The 18,671-nt window shown below is 40.6% G+C and overlaps 1 protein-coding gene across 2 annotated transcripts in view; it reads left to right on the forward strand.

The window, feature by feature from the left end:
- Window positions 1-10,682: 10,682 nt before the first annotated feature.
- Exoc2 (exocyst complex component 2) overlaps window positions 10,683-18,671 on the forward strand; it is a 190,617-nt gene continuing 182,628 nt past the window's right edge. The window contains exon 1 of one of the 2 annotated variants that reach the window (XM_017799040.2): window positions 10,683-10,812. The gene's annotated coding sequence lies outside the window, so the exon portion shown is untranslated. The remainder of the gene's footprint in view (window positions 10,813-18,671) is intronic. The other variant, XM_008836674.3, reaches the window with a different exon arrangement.

Genomic DNA, 18,671 nt, shown 5'->3' on the forward strand with positions numbered 1-18,671 from the left:
TATCTGGTCATTTTCTTTATCTGGTGACCTCTTTTCTCTTGTTTCAAACCAATTTCTTCTACCATTGGGTAACTGATGGGTTTACAGTGTACATGGATTTACCTTAAATAAGATCTTTCTGTGGAGCAAGTGGTTCCTATGTTTGGGAGTCAAAAGTAAAATCTCGAAAAACATTAGTTCTATTTTATTTGGGGTAACTAATTTTGGTAAGTTAAAAAAACTTCATCTATACATTTTAGTTAAAAATTAATGGTATGAAATGTGTTTCTTTTTATAAAGATAGCACCAAACTGTTGAAAATCATATCTTTATATGAAATAAGAATATAAAGGTTTCTGACTTCTTGAGTGAAAATAATAATGCCTTATTATAATTCATAAACTGCTTATTTGTTTTTCTTTCTTTCTTTTCCTTTGTGTTGGGGTTGAACCCTGGTCACAGGCTTTATTATTGTGTTATACCCCTTTCTATGTCATACTAAAACTTAGAGGAGTTAATGAGGGAGAAAAACCTTAGATTATGCAAATAGTGCCTAGCTAATGCATGTACTTTGAACATACATATGCAAGCTGAATAATAATCACAGTTTTTCACATGATACTGGTTATGTATTTGAAACTCCACATAATAAAATATGCCCTGCATGTAATAATGGCAATATTTTCTATGGCTCTTCATAGATTATTAAAGTATTTTCCAACATATATCATTGAGATTCATAATTCTCAAAGGCTAACCTGTTTAAAAGATATATTAAATTTAATAATAAAAATGTATTTTTTAAAGCATACACTTTCAAAATAGAATCAAGCATAAACACAAGAAATATGTGTATTTAACCTTGGATGGCTGTGCAGAATATTTAATCTAGTGCTGAATAAAATTACTGACTTCAAATTATCCAAGTTCATCCCCTCTTAGAACACCAGCTAAAACTGAGTAAACTGGAATGTTTTTTATTCATCAGGTTTTCTTTTCATGTGATCATTTTAAAAGAAAATGTTAAAAGTAAATCATACTATTGCCACTATAGTAGTTTACTTTTTTCCCCTAGAGCATGCTAGGCTGTGTGTCTTGCTATGTTGTAATGTATCTTATAAAAATAAGTAGCACCTAGGTTATAGTCTATTTTGATACCTGAGCGTTTGTAGATAAATTTGAACAGAAATGGGGAAAGTTTTGTCTACTATTTTTATAAAGTGTCAAAAATTAAAAGAATAGTATTTTTATATTTCCACTATCATGTCCATTTTCCTATGATTAACAATAAATTTTAGGGTATCTGAGGGTTTCCCCTGAGTCTTAAACAATAAATCTAAACTGTATTGCAGACGTGTATTCACAGCATGAATAAGAACAGAGTCACCTCTGCAATTTGTGCTTTCCAGGGTGTAGCCAAGAGCTGCCATTTCATGTCAACAGAGATGTGTCACTTCAGAGTATGTTTTATAATTTGCAGACTCAATTCACAGATGAATTTAAGCATTTTCCAAAACAAATTAATTCATAGAATTTCAAAACTATGCCTCCTACAAATGCAAAGCAAGACTAGAGGACTTACAGGACAGAGGACAGTGTGCCCTGGGACAAAGCAAGGCTCCCAAATGGTGCCTTGAAACAGACCGTAACAGCCCAAATATGGGCCACTTCTCTTTGCTTTGACTTGAAACCTAATGACTTAGACAGAAAACTGGAACAAATGTACAGTGCTGGATAATACAATTATTGGATCTTTGTGTCAGCTTTCTACACCTGACACACAACTGCAAAGGACTGACAACTCACCTGATTTGGGTTAGTTTATCCAAAGTACACAGCAAAATAAACCAGGTTCTTGAATTCTTGTGTTGAGAAAATAAGTTGGTTCTTCAGGACCTTTCTCACAAGAGAGGCAGGAAGAGGCAACACAGGCAAGAGAGCAAGCAAGCCCACAGACCTGAGGGCCCAAGGACCAGTCCGCACAACCTGTCAACTCACTTCCAGACCCGGGAAGACGCCTGTGGTCAGGAAGTCCAAGCCCTCCCAAACATAATTCTCTAATTACATATTGCTCAAGTGATCTGAAGAGCTGTTGAAAACAAGGAACCAGTGAACAATCTTCTTATGGTGCGTGGCTCAGTCACAAAGAGAAATACGTTAATCAGGGAATTTTTTTAAAAAAAATTAGAACTGTGCTGTCAGGATTCTTTTCACATGGGATTGTGCTGAAGAGTCAAGAAATGTGGAAAATAAATATTGGAACTCTGACTGATGAGGATGCAAGGTGGGCTAAAATGAGGCTAAACAAACTAGAATCTAAACATCCAAAAGGCCCTGAGCCCTCATCCACTCCCTCAAAAGTTCCTGACATCTACCACCAGAGCTAGGTTCCAGTGAGACAAGCCTCCTTTTACCCAGGTAGCTGTCTCTGGGAGCTGCTACCTCCAAATTCTGTTTCAGTTTCCTTTTTGGTGTGTGTGTGTGTGTGCCTGAATGTATGTATATATGTGCATATGTAGTGTACATATATGAGTATGCATATTCATGTGTGCATGTAGGTTCATTACATGGATGCACATGTACATGTGTGCATGGGTGTTTGCATGAGGGTATATGGTTACCTGAACGTACATGTATATCTGGACATGGGCCTATATATGTGGGGTGTGAGCAAACACAGTGTGCATGGGTGTGTATATGCACTGTGCATGGGTGTATGTGTGCTGTGAGCAGTGATGGACACCTGTGACTGTTTAAATAAGGATTGAACTTCCAATCTTCTCAGGACAGTTTGTTCTCTTCAAAAAAAGAAATGAGAAGGAAGAAAGGAGAACTGGAAAGAGGAAGAAAGGAGGAGAGGAACTTGAAGTTTTCTTACAAGTTCACCTCTATTTTCTCCCTTCTTTTCTCTTGTCTCCCTCCTTCCTTTCTTTTTTCCTTCCATCCTTCTCCCTACCTCTATTCCTCCTCCTCCTCTTCCTCTCTCTCTCTCTTTCTCTCTCTTTCTGTTAATCAGTAATTCAAACTTGTATGGTGCTAGCCAGTTTGATATTTTTTAATAGCTTTTCTCCCCTTAATATTGAAATAACGACTTTCAGGAAATAAAAGGCACAGGAATAATTCTCAGCCTTTATGAATTGGAGCACAATTCCTTAGGCAGAAAGAATAGGAAGTTGATGTCTCCCACCTCCAGAAAAGGTTTCAAAATGTTTGCTCTACTCTTGAAAATTATTCTGGTAGCCATCAGCAAGGATGGGCCATGGAGCACGGGCACTCCTAGACTGGCCACTAGAGTGTGTAGTATATTTACCATTGCCCGAAATGAACACATGGCTGCCAGTAACTCAAACTACATGGAGGTTTTAACACCTGGGACTCCACATGCTGGCAACATGTTAAGGAAGGTGTCTATCTCTATTTCTCAGGAACTGAAGATTATTGTTTTTATGAGTATCAGAAGCAATGTTATCATTAGCAGCAGTACTGTGGCTATGCCAAGAAAACAGTTCTGCAGTATAAGTTCATTGATCAATTACTAAATGGTTTGATATTTAGTTACTTTGTATTTAAATAAGTAATTATGAAGATTTTGTTGAACCATAATTCATTAAATGCTATGTTTTTATTTCACAAAATGCTTCTACAATTAGAAACATTTCTACTTAAGAAATTAGGGGCCCTTAGGTTTATAAAAGTTAATTTGATGTTGCAATGAGTTTATATGCTAAGAAAATAAGGAATAAAGTAGAAAACCTTAATTCTGTGAAAGAGCTCAAATTGTGTATGTGAATATTCTAAATTATTTAGGTTCTTTAAATGTCATGAAGTATATAACATTTTTGATAAATTAAAGTTAGTAGTATGCAGTTACTAGTCTTTTTTATTTGTTTTTTGACACAGGGTCTCACCATGCAGCCTACATTTTACTATGTAGCTCAGGCTGGCCTTGAACTCATAACAATTCTCCTGTCTCAACCTCCAGAGTGCTGAGAATGCAAGTGTGAATTGATACACCAACCAGTTATTAGAGTCTTAGTCTACATGTGCTTGCAGTTTTAAAATATATTTGAATAATTTGTTATTGCTATTTTCAAACATATACTGTATATATTTAAAAGCACAGGTATTTGTCAGGAGAAGTTACTAGCTCCTGTCTCGCTTACCTTTAAAAAGTTTTTTGTAGTCCTGTGGATAGAACCACAGACGTGGCTTATGCTAAGGCAAGTCCTACAACACTGGGCTACATCTATCCCCACCCCTCCAATGCCTATCTTTCTGTATTTCAACAAGTCATGCAAATCATGTTAATTATAATAGATATTTTCCAATATTAATTAATTTACCTTAAAAATTTTGAACACTAAGAGTTTAATGGGACATTAAACATTGTCAAAGTAGTGAAATACTCATGATTTCATTATAAAGAGATTAACAATGACAGTAACCTTGTGCCTGGGACAATTCCACCCTCAAATACTTCTTACATAGTCAAGTTCTCGCCTACACTTAACCAACGGAATTTATTTAGCCCCACTCAAAATTTGATGATTTAAACATGCCTGAAAACAAGCAGATTCTTTCGTTTTGGTGGCTCTTTTCTTAGTTGCTGAAGGTTTTCCTCCAAAGATTTTCTTAGGCAACTAATTTGTATCAGCCCTAATTATAAACACTAATCAAAGAAGATCTGGGTGAGAGAGAGAGAGAGAGAGAGAGAGAGAGAGAGAGAGAGAGAGAGAGAGAGATTCATTTTCATTTTCTCCCTCACTTCCCAGTACCTAAAACATGTTTGTGTTCTGGAAGATCATTATTGTAGTTACTACCAGCATGCCTTTATCTTAATGGCCAATTGGCTTAATTTATAGACACTAAAAGATCAATGTAGAAAAAGAAAAAATGTCTTGTAAAAAACAGGCCTGTGTCAGTATTCATGAACTTAAAAAGAGCTGAGTTTGAATTACTACAATGTACGTGTCCAAAAATCCCTCTGAATGAGTGAACTGGCACTTTATATAATTTGTGCAGGGTAAGTGCTTCCTGAAATTGTGCTCCCTCTAGCATCAGCTAGAAGTAGGTTTCTCAAACACCTGTAAAGGGAAAGATTATTGTGTTAAATATCAAGAAAGGAAAGCAATGTGGAAGTTCTATAAATATAGATCAACTTAGTAAAGTTTCCCCTTTCTATTTGATGTGGGATATTGACTCATCTCATTCTGGAAAAACAACCTAAATACTTTGAGAATTAATTTATATTTTATTTCTCTTAAAGCTTGCCAAAACCATTCATTTGGGGGAGCAACAGCAGATACAAAAATGCATTTCCTGCCTTTTTTCCTTTGAGTCATATTCTACTTGACTTATAGAGTTTCTGGCTTGAAACGATATTTACTAGAGAAATTGCTGCCAAGCATAGAGTCAGTAGTTACTAGCCTATTTATGTAAAGCAAGAGCTTAGGAAGCTGTGTGGTGTTTAATAATTTTTCCTGGCTATTAATCAACATTGTGTCGTGTCACACTATGGCTAGCCATTTTTCCATTAAGCAGTCGGAGAAAATTGGCACTTCAAAGCAAGCCAACACTGTAACCAAGGTCTATAAATTCAAGTTCAAAACTGATTTTCCTAAAGAATGAAAACTTCCTTCTGAATGTGTTTTCACAAATGCATGCTTGCAAATAGGAGGCCTCTTAAGAGCAGTAACAATTACATATAAACAGACTCAAAACACAAAATGACATGAAGAACACACAGCAATCACATTTTTCCCTTACAAAATGAAGTCTTCAAAAAGGCTTAGCGGCCATCAAGGGTATATAACTTTCTAAGGTATAATTTTAATTACATAATTACTGAGATAATGCCCATTTGTTCTTAAAAAAAAAAAAAACTTACAGGAATCCTCACATGTCCCATAGGGTCCTGAAAAAGTATTGTTTATCTGAACAAGAACATCATTCATGCCTATGCATTTATCTAAGTTTCTAATCTCTTGGTGGAATGAATCCATATCACATTAAATATACACAAAATGTAATGATAATGTAAATCAACAGACCCATAGTCCAGGGTCTGTGGCCAAGCATTAAAAGAATTACCTAATTGGAAAGTAGAAATTTAATAAAAATGAAAAATTGAAAACACAACTCACATATTTATCTTTGTAGTTTTCTTTTTATTACTTATTTCATAGCTAACCTTCACAAATCTGCCTTTCATGACTGTACCTTAGTAAAGTAATTATTTACAGTGGGGGAGGACAAAGGGAAGGTGTGGAAGTGATTGAGTACCAAGGAGCAAAGGATTATGGAAACAGAAAAGGGCCACCAATCTGCCTTAAGGTTGGAGGGAGCCACCTCAAAGTTCTGCTTAAAATGGACTGCATTATAGGTAACCAATTCAAAGAGCAAAGCATCTGGGTGAAACCCCACCCTTTAATTGAACAGCAGAATAATTAATCCACTACCACTGACATAGAGAATTATTTGGAAAAACTGCGCTAACACCACCCATATGGCCCACTCTGTGCAGATGGCCAAATGGAAGAGGGGGTCATGCAGCTCAGCCAAAACTTAGGGCAGAGTAGCAGTCACTGAAAATTGCCCATGGGATTACAGAGGTCAAAGCACGTCAGGTTTTCTCCTATCCAACCACCTAATTTAAAAAATTAGATAACTGGAACACTCAAGAGGTCAAAGAGTCAAAGTTAATGCGACGTAGGATCCGGAATGTGGTTTTGGATTTTCAATGTTCTTTTTTTTTTTCTTTTAACCAACAATCTTACAGTCAACTCCTGCTTCTTTCAGGGGCTATGGTTATATTTGTTTCTTTACTTGCAGTATTTCTCTGTTGAACATTTTTAGTGTTTTTCACTAGGAGTGAAAAATAAAAGGTTCCTCAGTTCTATTGGCTACATGTGTGTGTTTGTTACAAAGATTCAGTCAGGAAGAACAAAGGTTCAGGTCTTCACAAAAGTGTGATGGGGCAGAAACTTTGCTTGGCATTGACTATGTATGTGCTCTTTATGTCTGAGGACCCCAGAAAGTGTAAAGACAAACCGGCAAGAGGCTGCTCCCTGTGGGTGCAGGGTGAGTACCTGAGGACAAAGACATCCCGAGTGGTCAGGATACAGCTGCCTTTTCACAAAATTGCTCAGGTGCTGAGCAACAGTGCTGGTGTCCTGTCACAGCCTTGAGAAACAGAGCTTAATCCCCATGAGAGACGCACTTCTGAGTGAACAATTTTGGAGAATTCTACTGAATACGGATGTTAAGGAACCTGCGTTTATGGACTGGGATAAAATTTTTGTCATAGTGGAATTTTAAAGAATGAGATCTGAAGACAGACTGGCAGACTGTATGAAAGGGTAGCATGGTTCAAGTCTTGTACACAGACAGAAACCAGAGCTGACACTTCTGCTCTCAGGGAGATAAAATGCCTTGAGAGCTGAGCTACGAAGTAAAGGCCAGTGACTGTGCCCTGAATCTTAATCTTCACAGGGTGCTACCACATCCATGGGACAAACTGGGAATATGGTGCCATTTTCTGTCTTTCCATGACCACTGACTTTGCTGACCAAATGCAATTTTTTTTTTTTTTGTTCAAATTGAACCAGGTATAAAGATCTCCAGGTTGAAAATTCCAAAAGACCTAATAAAACAAAGACCCTCCCCGTCCCTCCAACACCCCCCCACACACACCACCACCACCACCACCACCTTCTCAAAGCCAGCAATTTAAGCTAAATTAAAAGCTGGGCATGACAGGGCACTCCCAGCACTTGGGAGGCAGAGGCAGAGGCAGAGGCAGAAGAATTGAGAGTTTAAGGCCAGCCTGGGCAACATCAGTGTGAGATTGTCTCCAAACAATGACCACAAAAACAACGAAATAAGCAAAACTAAAAGTAGTTACAATGCTACCTTACACTCACTTAGGAATCCTTCACTTAGGACATAAAGAAGTCTTAATTCCTATTCATACAAAAGCATAGAATTAGGTTGTTTCTGATCTCTGGGGACAGAGTAAGGACTGGAGAGAACCCTCCTGGGATGCTAAGCCCTTTCCACATTCGGACCCAGTTCCTCTTCTCCTCATTATATGGCTCTCATATATCTTTGGCAGAGAGAGCCTTTCCTCAATTTCTTCACTCCTCTGTGGACCACCTACCGACACAACCTACCACCAGAGACAGCCAGATGTAAACACAGGTGTTCAACACATCTGCATTATTGCACTGGATGGCAGCAATAGCCATATGGTTGGGGTAAAATAACACTATGCCTCTTGTGTAGAGCCAAGTTTATTTACAATTTTTAAATTGAAATATGCAAATTCCAAGCAAATACAGAACTCACAGAGCTCTATTTTGCTCTAAAATTGGTCGGAGAGATCAGAAACCAATGAGAAATGAAGATGGTTAAGTCTGCATTAAAAGCATCTGCTCAGAGCACAGAATGAAACAAGGAAAAAAATTAACGAGACAAAGAGCTTCCTAAAGCAAGAACCATGACTCAGGAATCGCTATGGCAGCTTGGCATAGTGGCAGCCTCGCAGGATTGCAAATCCCCACTGATGGTTTAAAACACAAAGGATGGCAAAGCTGGTGGTATATACTGAAACATGTCAGCCATCACTACGTTGTCAAGACTTATCAAATATTGCTCTGTGTGTGTGTGTGTGTGGTGTGGTGTGTATGGCCAGGCAGCATATTTTGAAGCAGACAAATGGAAACTGGTCTCTCCCCACAGTCTGCAGCTACCATGAAGAGTATTTAAACTCCATCTTTTCATACAACAGGTATTTATCTTGCGTTTCCTTCATGTGATGCAAGAGGGAAGCACACAAAATCCCTTCTCTCAAAGTTTAGGAGAAGGACAAGAAAACAAAGACAGTATTCTGTTTACAGACTGTGGCTACTGGTTTTAGTGGATGGTCTGCCTGATGTACTGAGTAACTGTAAAAGTGGAGTTCTGGAGTGTCTGCTGTAATAATGAATAAGACAAAATGCTCCACCCAGGAGCCTGGAGTCTGTGAGTTGGTAAAAAAGTAACCTTAAGTTATGGCACATTAATAGTCGTTTTGAGGGTTAGGTTGTATACTAATTATGGTCCATTTCAAACTGAAATGCCAAGCAGTGCACAGCACTTACGGTGTTGACATAATGTAAAATGGATAAATGAAGTATTCAAGGAACAGAGAATGGTGTTTCTCAGGGTTTCCTCAGACTGTGTTAAAGGGATTGAGGCTTCACAATTCTCTCTACTTCCTATGAAATCTGAAGCACCACTGAAAACCTAAGGTTATACCATGATTTCAAATTGCCCCAACAGCTACTCCTACAACTTTAGGTTTAATGACTTTGTTTCCAGGTAACTTTTGTATACACTGGACCAGTGTTTGCTAGCTGACTTTAGAATTAGGACCAGAAATGTGAGAGAAAAAAAAGAAAGAAAACAGTACCAGTATACTTTATATTAACAAAAGAGTCTCTTTCCTCTTTTGGGTGTTTTAATTTCAGTAGTATGGCTTATTTATTATTATTTTTTGATCCAGGAAAAACCTGTGAGTTCTCAAGACCCATACACTCTGGTTTTGATGCCAGGATTGTCTAACCTGAGAAATGGCATGTCACCGAGACCCAAAGGGTTTGGTTTTCCTTGGAGGGGTGCATGGCTGCCAGGGATTTTCCACAGTTATTTCCTTTGGATTTCTCCTGCCAAGTCTCTAACTCACATTTAAAGAGTGATCTTCAAAATGGATGGTCCTGGAAACACCTTGTTACATATTCTGACCAAAGGAAGAGAAATGAAGCCATATGAAGTCTCTGGACTCATAGTAGCTGTACTAAACATCACCCTCCCCCACGGACCTATGTACTGAATAAGTGGGAGATTCAGCTGATAAAGCTATTTGAAAAACAATATGTATAGGCTGTTGTCAGTCTGTGATAAAGATGCTAGTGATTAATACTCAGCAGCCATTTCTCTCCATAGCCAACAACACAACCTGAAGCTGACCTATTTTCTGCCTCCCCCATTGTCAGACCACCGTCCTTGGTTGTGGACTACTGCAGACTCCTCACACCCAGGTTTTCCCCAGCCAGGGAGTCACAGGGGAAGTGCCTGTCTTTATTCATCTTGTTATCTTCAGAGCCAGGGCACCCCAACAGCAGGGCCCATTCAACCCTCAGGAAGGACTTCCGGGCTGCAGAGGGAAGCCACCTCTATAAAGTCAGGGTCTTGGGAGTTTGCAAGTCAACTTGCCTCTCAGGCCTTCAGCTGGTGCCCCAGAGCAATGACCCTCTGGGGTCCCCTAATATGGTGAACCCTCCTAGCCTGGTGCAGTCGTTTGACTGGGGTTGCCCCCGACCTGTCCCTGACCCACTGTAGCCTCTTTAGCCCCTCTATTTTTCCCTCCCCACCCTTCCCTTGGTCCCTCTTCCGCCTCCTCTCCTCTCCTCTTCTCGTTTTTTCGCTCCTGTCCCCTCTCCTCTCCTCTCTTTTCGTTTCTGCTCCTCTCCCTCCCTTTTCCAATCTTCCTTTTCCCTCCATTCCCTCCCTCCCTCCTTCCTCCCCCCTTCTCTTCTCTCCCACCTTCCTTTTCTCTCTCCTTCCCCTCGTCTACCCTCCCTCCCCGCTTCCACCTTCTAGCTCTTCCTTCCTTCGCCTTCCGCTCTCTGGTAGAGGCGGGGCCCATCCGGGGCTCTGCACTCGACTAGCCGGCGGATCGACATGCTCGGCGCTCGCGGCTTGCGGAAGTGTTGCCCGCGACTGGTGGCTGCAGCCCGGAGCTGGGGTGGGTCTCCGCGACCCGGACGCCGCTGCCGCGGGTGGAAACTGGAGGTGAGTGTCGCTTCCCAGCCGAGGGCGCCTGGGTTCGGCGGGGACCCACGCGGCGACCGACGCTCCGGCTGGGGGACCTGGGAAGGCCGCGGGGCTGTGGGCCGCTCGGCCCGGGACCCGCCGAGGTCCTGGTCCGCGCCCCGCCCCCAGCTGGCCCCCGGGCTAGCCCAGGGTAGACCTACGCGGGCTTCGTCCCGGGAGACGGGGCGCAGCGCTTGGTCTGCTGAAGACCTCGATACTGATGAGCATGAGGAGTTTCAGTTTGATGTCTTGGTGGTCCGATCCGATCCGAGGAGCAGCTAGAGTGTGTTTCCGAGTCAGCCACTCCTCCATTAGACCCTTTGGGTGCCCTGGGCTGAGAAAACCGGGGGCAGCCGGCATCACGTGGACTCAGCTCCCAGCACCTAGCACTACTTGGTCCATAAGGGCTAGCACTGGTGGCCCGGGCTCTGGTGACAGATTCCTTGAGTGTGAAAAGTGGCTCGCAGGGTGAAAGGTAAAGAGCTGATGTGTGCTTGCTACTTAAATGTTTTCTGACCAAGTGGAAACAATGCTTGTCAAGTATTTAATTTCCTGTAGGACATTGGAACCATTACCATTCTAAAAGATAACTAACCTAGTAGGTTAAATTCAAAACATTTCGCAAAGGCTGTACAGGGCTTCTTAAACTTTTGTCATTCACAATCCCTTTTCACCAAAGAAATGTTTACAGGATCCTGGGTATGTAAGTATATCAAATAGGTAGACAACTTATGCATTTGCTAATAATAGATCACAAAGAAATTTATTTTAGAACAATTTATATGTATATTTTACCACTTGTTAAAGATGAAAGCATAACGAAATGGATGCACTTATTTCTTTTTACATAAAGACTTAAATCATGACTAAGTATTTAATAGTAACAGGACATAGAGCATCTTCAACGTTTTCCAGAGCTGATAGGTATTTTGATTTTATAATCCTCAGTGTTGAGAATACTTCTTCATATAAATAATACAAAATGATAGAGGTATGGTTAGGGCTGTTTTATAAATTGTTTAAAATTTGTCCTACTCCCAAATAAAATTCATTTATTGATCAAAAAATTATTTTATTTCGTGTGTATGAGTGTATTGCTTGCATGAACGTCAGTGCACCCATGTTGTGCAATGCTGTTGGAGGTCAGAAGAGGGCATCGGATCCCCTGGAACTGGAGTTACAGACAGTTGGTAGCTGCCCTGTGGGTGCTGGGAACTGAATCCTGGTCCTCTGCAAGAGCAGCCCAGTGCTCTTAACCACTGAGCCATCTCTCCAGTCCCCTCATTTAATGATGTTTTAGAAATTCAAATCAGCAACTCAAACAGCAGTTTTAAAAATCAGAATTCTGACAGTAGAATCCAGAGATAAATACTAATTGGATCTTTACATTCTGAGGAATGCATAGGAAAATGTTGTTTGTTTTCTGTAATTAACCATTTTCTTTTTATAAGAGCAGAAAACTTTGTAATGTATAGAGTGTCTGCAAAATTCCTGTCTGGAAGCAACTTAAGGGAGGAAGAGCTTGTCTGAGCTTACAGTCCAGGATGGAGGGGAAGTATGGGGGTGGGGCAGGCAGCTCATATCTTCCTTGAAAGGAAACCAAGAGTAGACAGGAACTAGGGGTGCATCATCAAACCTTATATCTAGCTCCTAGTGACCCACTTCATCTAGAAGGCTCTCTTTCCTAAAGGTTTCCTAAAGGTTCCCAAACTATCTAAAACAGCTCCACCAGCTTGGGGAACCAGGTGTTCAAACATTTAAAGCTATAGGGGATGGTTTATATTTAGAGAATTAACTTACTATGGTAAAAACACTGCAATTGATAACATACAATAATCTTGACTCTGAACTGAGGTGTTTCAAGACATGCCATTGTGTGGCATGACAGCATTTGCAGTTAAGGGCCAAGGCGGCATCACCTGGGATTCATTATGCATTTGTGTTTGAATTAATTTTTGGCCCTTGTGTGTTCAGAACCTTTTATTGTTGCCTTTTAAAATTCTACCTCCACATTCAGTTGCATGACCTCATCTAACATATGAGATTGCTACCCATCATTTTAGAAGCTGTGCTCTGGTGTGCAGCAGGAGCGGACATGCTAGTAATAAACTTGTCTCTCAGGTACCTTTTCATCTATTTTCTGATTCATTCATTCATTCATTTATTCATTCATTCATTCATTCATCCATCCATCCATTCATTCTTTTGAGATGGATGTCACTATTTGCCAGGCTGTTCTTGAACTTGACTCAAGTGATCTTCCTACCACAGTTGCTTAGTGCAAGGATTATGGACAGGTACCTTTTCATCTATTTTCTGATTCATTCATTCATTCATTTATTCATTCATTCATTCATCCATCCATCCATTCATTCTTTTGAGATGGATGTCACTATTTGCCAGGCTGTTTTTGAACTTGACTCAAGTGATCTTCCTACCACAGTTGCTTAGTGCAAGGATTATGGACACATACCCTCACGTCTGGCTTTCTAGATTCATTTTATCTAGCCAGGGTTTCTAGCATAGCACCTACCATACTATGCATTTAAAAATGTTTATTTAGGGATGAACTTTAGGCTTGGGTTGACAGCAGGAGATATTGAAATTGATTGAAATGGGAAATATTGATTACTAAGCAGTATGTGGAAGCACTGAATGTTCTCAAACTCTGGGGAATATGTTTGTGGACCCCCTAGACTGCCTGCTGAACTGGAATGGTAGGATTGCTCACTGTAACCATAGACTATGTTTATGTTAAAGGAATTTTGTATCACTGGTACAAATACGCAAACTTGAAGTAATTGTAGAGAAATGTGGATATTGAAGCCGTGAACACATACGTTTTCTGGGATCTTCATTTGAAAATTAGAATCAAAGTTATTTTGGTTTATTCACTGATCACGTGCTTCCACCAGCCTGCTACAAAGCAGCAGCTGGGTTACTTAGCTTAGGCTATATTTAATAGTGTTAATGGCAGTTAACACTGAAGGAATCCATTCATTTTGGTTTACTTTTGATCAGGGGTTTTAGCAATTTCTCCCACTTATAGTACATTTTGTTCCCCTGAACCTGGGAGCCTGGATTTTAGTTTATGAGAATGTTACCTGTCCAGGGTGGATCCAGGAATCCTAGAACAGTGCCTGTTGCACCCAAGTGCTCAGGGATGCCTGTGCAGTGTCAAAGGTGCCCCCTTGCTGTGCTTGTGGGTTTCTTTGTGAGCTTTAATGATTTATTAAAGGCCATGTGAAGTTTTGTAATTTTGGAGTGTATATAACTTTCATTATATTATAATTTTACTCAGACGTAAAGCAAAACAAAAAGCCAGTTATTTGGCTGTGGTTTCGAGGTCAGGAAGACTCATGCATGAGGGACATGGTATATGTTAGGGTCCCAGCAGAAATCAGAATTCTTGCCACGTGGCTCAAGTGATACTTTAATGAAGGGACTACTTGGTGAGATGTGGGAAAGGTGAGGGGCTAAACCTGGGGTTGTCAGGTTCAAAGAACAACTGGTAGCTGGAAGGTACAAAGGGGGAATAGATGCTGCAGAGAGCTGGTGGAGGGTACTGCTCTCAACAGCAGTGTAGTGTTGCACTGGGGAGCAGTGACCTGGAAACTGGTTGGCTTCTGACATCCAGAGCCCACACTTTTTAAAACATCAAGAACATTTTTTATTGAAATTTTGTGAATTTCATATAATACATTTGATCATGTTTAGATCCCCTCACCTATCTGCACCCTCCCTTAATACCCCCATCCAATTTCAAGTACTCGATAGAGTCAGATTTGTGTCCCCAAATGTCCTTAGGTGTGGCTCCATCCACTGGAGCTTGGTTAACATACCAGGAGTCACAACCTTATGAGAGACTGACTCTCCCCTTCCCAGTGGCCACTGGCTTCCAGTAATTTCTCAGGTAGGGTTGGTGTTGCTTACCTATTTCTCACATCTCTGCTGGGCTTCTGTCTTGCTTGAGCTTACGTGGGACTTGTGCATGTCACCACTGCTGTGAGTCCATGTGAGTAACTTCCCAGCTGTCTAGAAAACTGTTTCCTTGTGGTCATCTACCACTTATGGTTCTTACAAATATTTCTGCCACCTCTTTAAAATATTTCCTGAGCCTTTGGAGGCAGAAGTTTAATATAGGTGTTAGTTCATGGATAATCACCCTGCAGCCTCTTATGCTCTGCATGTTGGCCACTTATTGGTTTTTGTGTTAATCACCGTCTGCTACATAAGGAAACTTATCTGCTGAGAGTTGAGAGATGCATTATTATGTAGGTATAACAATAAATCATTAAGAGTCACTTTAATACTGTATCTCTTTAGCTGACTAATAGTATTAGGCTTTCCCCTATGGCCTGTGCTCTGTCAAGCCACATGTTCCTAGGCCTGATATCCTTGTCAGGTACGGTTTTGTCCTGTGAAGCAGATCTTAAATCCAATAAGAATGTGGTTGGTTACTCCCATAATATTTGTGCCGCTATTGCACCAGAGATCATATTTTTCCAGGCCAGTTGCTAAAGCCCACAGGATTCACAGCTGAGTAAGGCTAATGATTAATTTTCTCATCAGGTAGCATGCATAACACTTCCTACCGCTATGAAAGCTAGCCAGTAGAGATGAAGCTTCGATTTGATGTCTGCACCAGCTTGATTTCTCCTTGTTTTTTTTTTGTTTTGTTTTGTTTTCCTATGGCTCATGTATATAGTATCTTCAGCAGTAGGGTCTTAACGATCAAGTTTTGGTGGGTAACCAAGAGCAGGGGCAATGGCCAGTATCATTTGTGGGTCTATGGGACCCCTGGTCAATAGCTCCAAAAGAGGGTGTCTGTCCTTTACATTGGGCTTTTACTTTGCTAGCCTATAGTGTCTAGAAGGGACAGTGTCCCACTGTTAATAAGGTATCTACTCAGATCTCTGCAATCTGGATTTGTACCCAGGACTTTACCGAAGGCCAAGTTCATCCTTGACCTCCTGATTACCAAACCTTGTTCCTGTCCACTGTAGTGCCTGTGGACATAGCAAGTGCTTAACAAGTGCTTTGACTGAATACACCTTTTCAGGATCCAACTTCATCCCCCTACCCCTAGATATGGGGGCGTGGGGGTCTAACACTTCTTCAGGTTCCAGATGATCGTTATTTATTCTAAATGGTCTCAGTGGCTTAAGTAGAGTAGAAATGAATTTGCTAGTGACTTCTTCAGTCTTACGTAGGTAATTTGTCTTTTTTTGAGGGGTGCACCTGAATTTTTTTTCCCTGAAAAATACATTTTCTAAAATATCAGGAATTTTTGTCATTTCATGTAGATCTAATAAGAAGGGATTGTGGTGGACATTGTATACAGTTGGCAGTGTATTTTTGATGAGTACTATCAGGTTCTAGTCAACATTGCTTCCTGGACACCTTTGGAACTTTCTCTTCCCCTTAACCCATATGTTCAAACGTTGTATTAGGAGGTAACTGTTTTTCCTCTATCTGTAAGTAAATAGATGTAACAGATAAAATAGAAAAATAAAAATTGCGTATCATCTATTGGTATGTTATTTAAATTGTTAGATTTTTTTTTCCTTCTGAAGGACTGAAATGTAAATACTCGACTTTCATTAAAAACATAGATAACATATTTCAGTCACTTTTTTTGTAGAGATGAAGAAGGAAGAGAGGTCTAGAGAGGGTAGGGAAGGCCAGGTGGGAAGCTTTTACTCTGAGCTGAGCCTGCCTTTCTGCAAGTCCCATTCTGAGCCCCTTCACCCTCTTACCAGGCTCTGCTGCTCTGCTGTTTGGACCCCAGCTTCTTCCAGGTTTGAGTTTGATTTTGTTCTTGTTTACTATGGTTTTGCATTGGGGAAGGAAGAAAAAATTATTAGCTGAGAAAACTATACCACAGAGTTCCTGATTGTCTCTGAAACTTGTCCCTCCCTGTAAAATGTGTGGTCATGCAGAGAGAACTTCCTGGAAACAGAAGGAAAACTCTCCTTTGAACCTTTTCTGAGGATCTCTTAGCGATCTCTTTGGGTCCAGCTTCAGCCTGGCCGGGGCAAGTCTTTTATAGAAGAGGTTGCTGTGCCCCAGGGAGATGTGAAGTCTACAGTTTAGTTCTGAGAATCTGTCTGAATATAACTTTCTATTAAAACTCACTAGGCAATTATACTTTCACGGGATGCTCTGGGTCCGAGGGCTGTGGACAGGGTGAAGCTCCTTGGTGATTCTTACATGCGGCTGGCTGTGCGCACAGATGCCACAGCTCCCCGTCTCATCTCACCAGAGAGAGCTGCTGTCCCGGCAGAGATTCTACCTGCATCAGAACATTTTTTAAAATTACATTATGTGTGTGTGTGTGTTTGTGCATGTGTCATTGAGCACGTGTGTAGGGCAGAGGACAGTGTGCAGGAGTGGATTCACTCCTTCCATTTTGGGGAACCCCACTGTGCCAACCACATCTTTCATTTCTTATTTTCCTTATTCTTGAGAATTTCATCCATGTATACAGTGAAATCTGAATCTGATTATATCCACTCTGTATTTTCCTCTCCCAACTCCCCCCTTGTCTCCCCTTAATATGTCCCCTTTTTAAGTTCATGTCTTTTTTTTTTTTGATAACCCACTTAGTCTAATTAGTGCTGCCGCTCACACCAGTGGCCACAGTCTCAAAGGACAATGCTTCTCTCTTCCCCAGCAGCTATCAACTGCCAGTAGTTCCTCTGGGACCTGGTTAGTACCTCCTTGATATGTGCTAGAATTTTGGTCCGCTTCAGCCGGCTTCATCTTGGGTAGGTCTTACATAGACAGCCTGCCCTTTTGTTTGTTCCCCAGTGATGCCAGTACAGCCAGTGTGTGTCAGCATAGTGGAGAGGGGTGGATAATTGGAGATTTTCTGTTAGTGTTTCTTTGGTAAACATTGCCTTTTTATGAGCTAATATATTAAAAAAAACAACAACAACAACAACAACAAAAAAAAATGGGTTAACCTCAGGAGGCTTTCCTTGGCCTTTAGTGTAGGTTCCCAGTTTGCAGTGATGAGAACTTAGATTTTACCTGTACTTGAAGCTTCTTCTTTTGAGCTTTCTTGTTTGGCATTTAAATCAGCAAAAATTCTAAATTTAACCTCCCCTCCCCTCCCACCTCTCCTCCTTCCCTCCCAACCTTCCTGTGGAGATGGCATGTGCTTACAGTACAGGTGAGGTCAGAAGACAGCTCCTGGGAGTTGGTTCTAGCCTTCTACCATGTTGTCCTGGGATTGATCTCAGGTGATTTGCCTTGACAATAACCTTCACCTGGTGAACTGTTTCTCTGGCTCTAAAACAAAAGTTAAATTTTTTTTTTTAACTAAATATAAAAACTTTTTGACCCCTACCCCCAGAATTCCTTACTGGTGTGTCAGTTTCTAATTTTTTCCTTAATACTGTTGTCACCAGTTAATTTTAAAATGTGTTTTTAGTCTGAAATTCTGTTAAAAAAACAAATTTGTTTTTTAAAAATACTAATAAATATTTTGGAAAATTTAGTTTATGTCATGGTACAATGTGGGAAAATTAAAAAAAAATTTCTGATTTGCACACTGGGCAGATTATTCAGTAGACTAAAAGTGATTGTTGCACAATCATGAGGACCTGAGTTCTGATCCCAGCACCCATGTAAAAGCCTGTAACCTTAATATTAGGGGTCAGAGACAGATAAATCCCAGGGCTGGCAACCAGCCTAGCAGAATGAGCTCCACGTTCAGCGAGAGCAAGACTGTAAAAACCGAGGTAAAGAGCAATAGAGGAAGGCACCAGGCCTGAATTCCGGCCTCCACACTCGAACGCATGGCTACTCATGCCTGCACATAGGCATGGACC

Source organism: Nannospalax galili, unplaced genomic scaffold (genome assembly GCF_000622305.1).
Source record: "Nannospalax galili isolate Female #2095 unplaced genomic scaffold, S.galili_v1.0 scaffold737, whole genome shotgun sequence".
Taxonomy (NCBI): Eukaryota; Metazoa; Chordata; class Mammalia; order Rodentia; family Spalacidae; genus Nannospalax; species Nannospalax galili.